Below are 7,721 nucleotides of genomic sequence, written 5' to 3' on the forward strand. Positions count from 1 at the left end.
AAATTTGTGATTTGGATCGTTTTAAGTTTTTTGATTGTTTTTGAATGAGACTGTTCGGGAATTGGGGGGTTAGAATAGTCAATTACGGGGGAATTTTTTTAAAATTTGGCAAATAGGTTTGAAGGGGGGGTGTTTTGATATTCGCTTTGGATAATTTGAACGTTTAGTTTTAGGGGGTCTTCGAGTTTTACTTTTCGCGTCCCCTGTGAAGGTGCTGCTCTTTTCGATGTTTGATTCCTTCGTGGGAAGGAGGATTATCTAAGGGTTTTTAAAAAAATTTCACATAAAAAAAAAAATAGATTGTTTATTATTTAAAATAATTGAATTGACTCCCGTTTGTGGCGTTTTTTTATCTTTAATGAAAGCGAACATAGAAAAAGGGTAATCTTATGCGAGAAACCCCTTCACCTTTTAATAAATTAACCTTTGTCAGAAATTATTATAAAAAACCTTTAAATGAAATTGGGTAATAATGTGGAAAAAAGGAAGGGTTTTGAATAGGAGTTTAATATCTGCTTTGGAAATATTAATACTTGAGTTTAATCTTTAATTAAATCTTTAAACTTTGAAATGTAATTTTTAATGAATAAATAAATCTGATTTTGAAGTAAAAATTTTTTGTTTCATGAATATCAAAATCACTGTCAGTTTTTGGTAAAGAAATTCGCAATTTTGGAAAAGAGGGTTTTAAAAAATGAGAAAGAGAGATGGGTTTACCCCCGGGGTATTCCGGGTTCTCATTGGTTTTTTTTTTTTTTTAAAAAGGCTAAGCACGTTCCCTTATAAACGTGCATTTTGGGTATTTGGAATTTACCTTTGACAGGATATAACTTATGGTTATAAAGGAGGGTTTGGGAAAAAAGGGTTTGAATATAATTTTAAAATTATATTAAGATATTAATCCTTTAGCTTCGGCTAAATAATTGAATTGTAAATTTAAATTTAAATTATTTTTAAATAATATTAAGCCCCTGTCTTTGGGTTTGGTAAAGTAATTCGTTAGGTTTGAAAAGAGAGGGAAGTAAGCAGGGAAAGGTGAAGAAAGACGGTTGGGGGTTTCCCGGTCCCAAAGGTTAATGCGACTTTCCCTTTTAAAAAACGGCATCCGAATCTAGTAACGTTTTACCTTATGACGGGGGGTAGGGGTTTTAATAGGCAAATAGGGTAGGTGGATTTAACTTGTCAAAAAAATTTTAAAATATAATAGCAAGATCACTGTCAGTGGGTGTGGTAAATTAATTGAAATTTTTGGAAGAAAGGGTTTTGTTAAACATAAAAAATAGAGGGGGAGGATACACCCGGGTTTCCGGGTTCTCAGGCCCGGGTTTTTTAGGCAAATGTACTTCATTTTACAAAACGGCATCTTGAGATGTTTTGCGTTTTTCCCTTCTAAAAGGATATAAATTCAATGGTATGAAAATTAGCGTTTTTCAATTCGCTAATAGGGTGGATGGGGGGTTAAAAATACAATTTAATAAGCAGGTTAAAAAATCATAAGTTTTTTTAAATAGATTGAAAAAGTATGCGAATCGGTAAAAATTGAATAGATTGGAAAAAAATTAAATGGTGCGATTGAAAACCCCAACTAGGCAGAGAAAACGTAATTGGGGAATATTTTTGGAAACGCGGAAATTTAAAGGTTTAGTCTTTTTCCAAAAATCAGAGTTCGTAATGTGAAATAAATTGGTTCGAAATTCAGAGTTCAAATGTGAAATAAATTGGTTTCAAAATTAGTGTTAAATATTTAATTAAATTTAAAATGTTAATATAAGGTGTCCTGCCTTACTATTTAGGGATATTGAATGGTTTAAAACCCCAAAAGGGGTAGACAATGCTTATTGTTTGTTTGGTACATTCGTCTGGTTCTTCCCTGGGGTTGAAGAGCGAGGAGCCTCGGTCCCCTCGGTCCGAAATGGCGGCTAGTCCGATTCTTAGACCCCCCCGTTTTTTGCGGTTGAGTGCTGGATTGTTGTTGACTGGAACCCTGCGACGAAATCACTGCCGTTCCGGCCGGGAGCCGGTTTAATCCCAAAAAAATGGGGGCTCGCTCCCCCATGGGCGATGCGGCTTAGCCAATGGCAAAGAAGGTTTTCCGGGGAAGTACCGGGAAAATCTTTTCCCTGGTAAGATTAACTTTTTAAGCCCGGGGAGAGATGGTTTCTTAGAAGATGCGGTTTCCTAGGTGACTACGCGGTCGTCCGATTTTCTTATCCTATTCTGGTGGATAGCTGTATCCCTTTTGTTGGCTATGCGTCCGACTTATTTATCTTCTTTTGGTAATGATTTTTGCAGGGGCTGGTGACTCATCGCTATGGGTTTTGCAAGGGGGCCTGCATTTGAAAACGGTTTCAGCGTTGCATCAGATTCCCAACGCTATTTCTAGAACCCTTTTAGAATCTTCTGGATGTTTTTTTGCGTTTTAAAGCCATTTTCCCATAGTAAAGGGGCTTTAACAAAATTATTTAATTATTAGTTTTTCTTTAAAAGCGAAAATTTTTATAAATTTAGGTTAAAAAATTTTGTGTGTTTTTAAAAATATTATTTTATATTAGGTACATTTAAAATTTTATATGAATAATAAATATTTTTTTTTGTAAATGAAATTATTTTTTTAACTGTCTTTGTGCGGAGAACCCCATAGTTTATGCCGTCTTTGAAATCGAGAGAATCTCATGTCTTTAGTCTTTGAAAGCCAAGAATATTAGTGTCGTCAAATATACCTTGAATAATTATGTTCGTGAGGGGTTTCCCGGAACAAACCCTTTACGTAATTTATACATGTTACGTTTTTTAAACCATTTTGGGTTTTCTCACAATAAATGAGGTTTTAAAATTTCATAGTCGAACTATGGTATCCTTTTTTGTACTTTGAACGTGTGGGGTAAAATTTTAAGATTACGTGTACTTTTTTAAGTCTTTTGAATATATAGTTTAAAAAAAGGACGCTTTTTCTATTTTAGGTTTTTGTTTCCAAAAGACGAGAGTAGGAGGCTTTATTAATTTGCCTTTTATGCTATCAAAATTATTAAATTTAAAAGTAAAATTTTTATCTGTCGTCATTTGTGAGAAAAAATGTTTTATCCTACGAGAATTAAGTGATTAAATATTGTTTTACCGGGCTTTCATGCGGTTAGAGATTTTTTTCATGACAAAAGTTAAAAGGATAAAATTTTTAAAAAAATTTGAAGTTTTTAAATTTGTCGGACGTTAACGGGTTTCCTAAGGACTGGCATGCGCCCGGTTGGGGGCCGATTACGCCGAGGGGGTGGAACGCTGTTCCGCGTTTCGGCGCTTTGTTCAAATTTGCTCCTGCAGAGACGATCCCCCATCAATCGCCACAACCAGAACGGTATCCTTGAGAAGGGGGGTTTCCGATCGCCCCGCGACGGAGGTTTCCGACCCCTCAGCATAGGTCCGTTATAATAAGCACTTCCACAAATTGGGGAAAAGATTGGGAGCCCTCGACATTTGACAGGCGCCCCCAAAGGGGGGTTTCCCGGGCCCGGGGGGACGGGGTATTGGGGAAAACGTCCAAATCCTTTTATCGTGCTTTGGGACGCCCGGGGGCGCTGTGTTTTCGCATGTGGGTGCGTCGATCTGTCGAAAAGCTTTCGATACGGTTGCGCACGCTGTTCATACGAACTTCGATGACTGGGGCCCCCGGGGTTTTGAAGTACGTAAAGGGGGTTATTCGAAACGCTGACCCAGTTGCAGGGGGTGCGCTAAGGAAGGTTTTGGCCCTCAAGATGGCCGTGGGTGAGACAGGGGGATCCGGGGGTCGCCCCTGTTTTAATCTGGGCAAAATGAGCATAGGGAATTTTCTCGGAGGACGTTTGGGATCTTGGGGGGGGCCGGCTTTCAATGCATGGGACGCAGACGAATTGTGCTTGGCCCCTACCAAAAGGGCTGCAGGGGAAAAATTTAACGGCTTTGAGCCTTTATCGAAATGGGGTCGAGATCAAAGCGAGAAAAAACCCGGGGTGCTTTCCATGGGGGTCCGGGAGAGACAAGAAAATGAAAGGGGGACACCCCCCCTTTTTCACCGTGGGGGGGCGATTAACCGCAAAAATCCTGGGGCAAGTCTGGGCGTATTGGGCTGCGAGTACACGGTGCTAGGGAATGAAGCGTCCACCCTTAGCAGGCCCGGCAACTTTCGGGGCACCTCTTAAGGGCCCCAACAGCGGCTGAGGTTGTTTCGGGGTGTTCCCCTTGGTATTATAGAGGAAGTGGGTCGGGCTCGGCCCAAAACCCCCAAAGGGGGAAAGGGTACCCTCGTGCAATGCGGTGCGCATGGTGGTTTTTTCCCCCCTGATTTTTTGGAACCTGCAGCGCCCATACAGGTGGCGGCTTTAATGCCTTATTGAGAACTTTGATCCCCAAATTTTGAAGAAACCGACTGAGCGGGTGGCGGAGTACCTGCCCGCACCCTGCGCGGTGCCCCAAACCACGTATGGGCTAGGCAGTTGGGCTGGTGTGAAAACCGATGCAGTGCGGGGCCATGATGACTAAAACCCCTGAGTCGGGAACAGGGTTTGGGGTTGGTTGCGCAGCTTTCGTGGGAGTGGGTCAGAAGGGGGGGGGCCTCCAACCCGATTTAAAAGGGTATCGGTGGGCCCGATGCCATCCCGGGGGCCGGCTACTGCACTATCACCAACATACGGGGGAAATGAACCGTCTTAGAGCAGATCTCCCGAGGGCGTGATGGGCGCGATAATCGGTGTGTCCGGTTTTTCCCCAAAACCCAGACCCGGTCACTGCGTGCAACCTTTCTTTAGACGCACGGAGGGAAATCCTGCGGCGGACGACCTATGCCGTCAAGTTGGTCTATTTAAAACCCCGAAGGGATGGCGCGTCGATGGGGGAACAAGCTTTTTGCGTCTCCCGGCCCGGGGGGGCCCCCCCCCGACCATCGCTAAGGGTGGGAGGCAGTGGTGTAGACGGCAATATGTTAGCGAAACCCGCGTTGGAATGTCCCCCGAACGTAAAGGGGAGAAGTACCGATCATGAATGACTGGCGCCGCGTGGCGAGCGCACAGGAGTACCCCCCGAAATAAGTTCGGTTTACCGCATTTCAATTTCGTGGCGAGGTGTTGGAGCCGCGAAGCGAGTCTGAGTTTGGGGAGTGGGTTTAAGTCCGCCCAGCTCCGAAAGTTGACGATCGAGTTTTTGTGGGGGCATGGTGAATGAAACGTTTTTAACGCAAAGACATGGTTTTAACGAAGAAGGCGGAAAGTGGCCCATTGGGGGTGCTGATGGGTGGGGCCCCTAGATTTTTGGGGCCCCGCATCAATCGCGCGAGTTTTTAATATTCGGAATGGTCGAGGTGAAGTCGGCGCCTTTGGGGGAGCTCCGCTTCACGCTCCGGGTGTTGATGCGAACCCCAACAGTAAACCTTGCAAATCGTTGCGGGGCGATTGGCGACTGGATTTTGTAGCAGTCGTCGCGCACCCTAGACGAAACTACCAATTCCTCGTCATCTATTATGCGGGCTGAAAGGATTAACGAGATTTTCCCCCTTTTTCCCTATTACTCCCCCCCGTGATCCCACCTTGTGTGGTGGGGGGGGTCACCCCTCCCACAAAAAAGGTGGGTGGGTGCTAAGAGGCCTCGGCGGGTACTATCCCCAACTCAAATTTTGGGCCCATACCCTAACCCCTAAGTCCGTCTCTAGGGGCCGGGGGCCTCGGTTAAAAAGCCTGGGGTGCGAGGAAGGGCCTCTTTTAAAAAAACCCCTAATCTTGAGCAATGGGGCAACGATGAGAGTGGGGAGGGTAGACCGGCCTCTACGGGCCCAACCCCCGGGGTACCTGCCGCCCCCCCGGGGAAAAAGGTTACCCCGGCATGGGGGGGTCTGCCGGGTGGATTTTTGTCCACCAACTCGTGGGAAAAAAAAATGGGAATAAAAATAAAACTGAAAATCAAAAAAAAATAATAGATAAGCTAAGGAATTCCCTCAAAATAAAGTGTGGCAAGGAAAAAAAGGGGGATGAAGGGAGAAAGAAAAAAAAAAGGGTTGCGTTTTGAAAGACGAGGGGTTTGGGGGACAGATCACCTTTTCCCCCCCTACGGAAGGAAGTATCAAAGGGGCCTTTTCCACTCGGAGTCAGCGAGGATCCTGACCGGAGGAAAAAAAAAAAAGGGGCATCTGGGAAAGAAGGGGTGCATGGGATCTGATAAAAAAGCCCGCCGAGAAGAAATAATCAGAAAAGCAAAAAACCAAAGAGCAAAAACCTGAAATAAAAAGGAAAATTCGAAAGGGCCCTACGGCGAAAAAATTTTTAAAAAAAATGGGAACGTATAGGGTAAAGGGTATCTAAGTTTAAAAGGGTGTTTCAAATGTCACGGTTTTGGGCCCCCCAAAAAGGGAAAAATTTTGGGGGCACCGCCCAAAAGGGTGCGAAACCTTTTGGGGAAAAAAACCAATTTAAAGAGGAAATTTTTCCAAAAAAGCTCGCCCCCAAATCGAAAATTTTATAAAAAAAAGGGGAGAAAAGATTAAAACGGGTCGGGAAAATAGCCCCTCCCCCGAATACACCAAGTATGTGGAAATTTCCCGTAGAAGGGGAAAGGTCCAGGAAAATTTTTAAAAACTTCAAATTTTTTCAAAACTTTATTCTTTAATCAAATTAGTCAGGAAAATCTCAAACCCCTTTTTGAAAAAGGGGGGGAAAAACCCCCGGTAATAAAAAGGGGGGGGGGGGAAAAATTTTTTAATCACACTATAATTATTTGTAGGTTAAAAAAATTTTTTTCTTTTCCCCCAAATGACGAAAAGGGGTAAAAATTTCCCCTTTTAAATTTAATAATATTAAATAGCTTTAAAAAAAGGCCCCATAAATTAAAAAAAACCCCCCTCTCTCTCACCTTCTTTAGGAAACAAAAACCCTGAAATAAGAAAAAAGGCGTCCCCAAATTAAAAACTTTTCAAAATTTCAAGAGATTTAAAATGTACAGGGAATGCGTAGAACATTGTACCGCAAAAGTTCGAAAGTACTAAAAAAGGGTACTAGTTCGACTATAAATTTTTTAAAAATCCCTTTGTTTAATTTGTGAGAAAACCCCAAAAAAAAGGGGTTTAAAGAACGTATAAAATATATATAATATATTTTATATAAAATATAAAAATAAATCGTATACTTTGACGCCCCCATATATATTCTCTGGCGATCTCAATGAAGCATAAGGGCATTTTGGTATTTTCCGGGCGTTTCAAAGACAGTATAAGGGAAAAATTTCATTTCCCAATATTAAATAAAAATATTTTTTCAATAGTAAAATTTTAAATATGAAAACTATAAATTATATATATAAATATAATAATATTAACACACCCAAAAAACTTTTACCCAAATTATTTAAAAATATCGCTTAAAAGAAGGATACCAAGTAATTAAAAAAATTAGGGGGGAAAAGCCCCTTTCTTGTGAAATCGGCTTTTCTCGCAAGGAAAAATCCAGAAGATTTTGGAAATTTTAGAACAATAAACGTGATGCAAAGCATTTATGCAACCCCGAAAAACGTTGCAAAAACCCCAAGGCCCCTTGCAAAACCGCATAGCGAGAGTCACCCGCCACCGCCAAAAACGATTACCCCAAAAAAAAGATTAAGATAAGTCGGAGCGCATAGCCAAAAAAAGGCATACGCATCGTACCGAAATAGGATAAGGAAAGTCGGAGCGAACCCGGCCCATGAGGACCCAGGAACCCGGCCCATCTCTACTA

This window comes from Nylanderia fulva, unplaced genomic scaffold (assembly GCF_048542155.1).
Source record: "Nylanderia fulva isolate GAGA-0341 unplaced genomic scaffold, ASM4854215v1 Scaffold849, whole genome shotgun sequence".
NCBI classification, from domain to species: domain Eukaryota; kingdom Metazoa; phylum Arthropoda; class Insecta; order Hymenoptera; family Formicidae; genus Nylanderia; species Nylanderia fulva.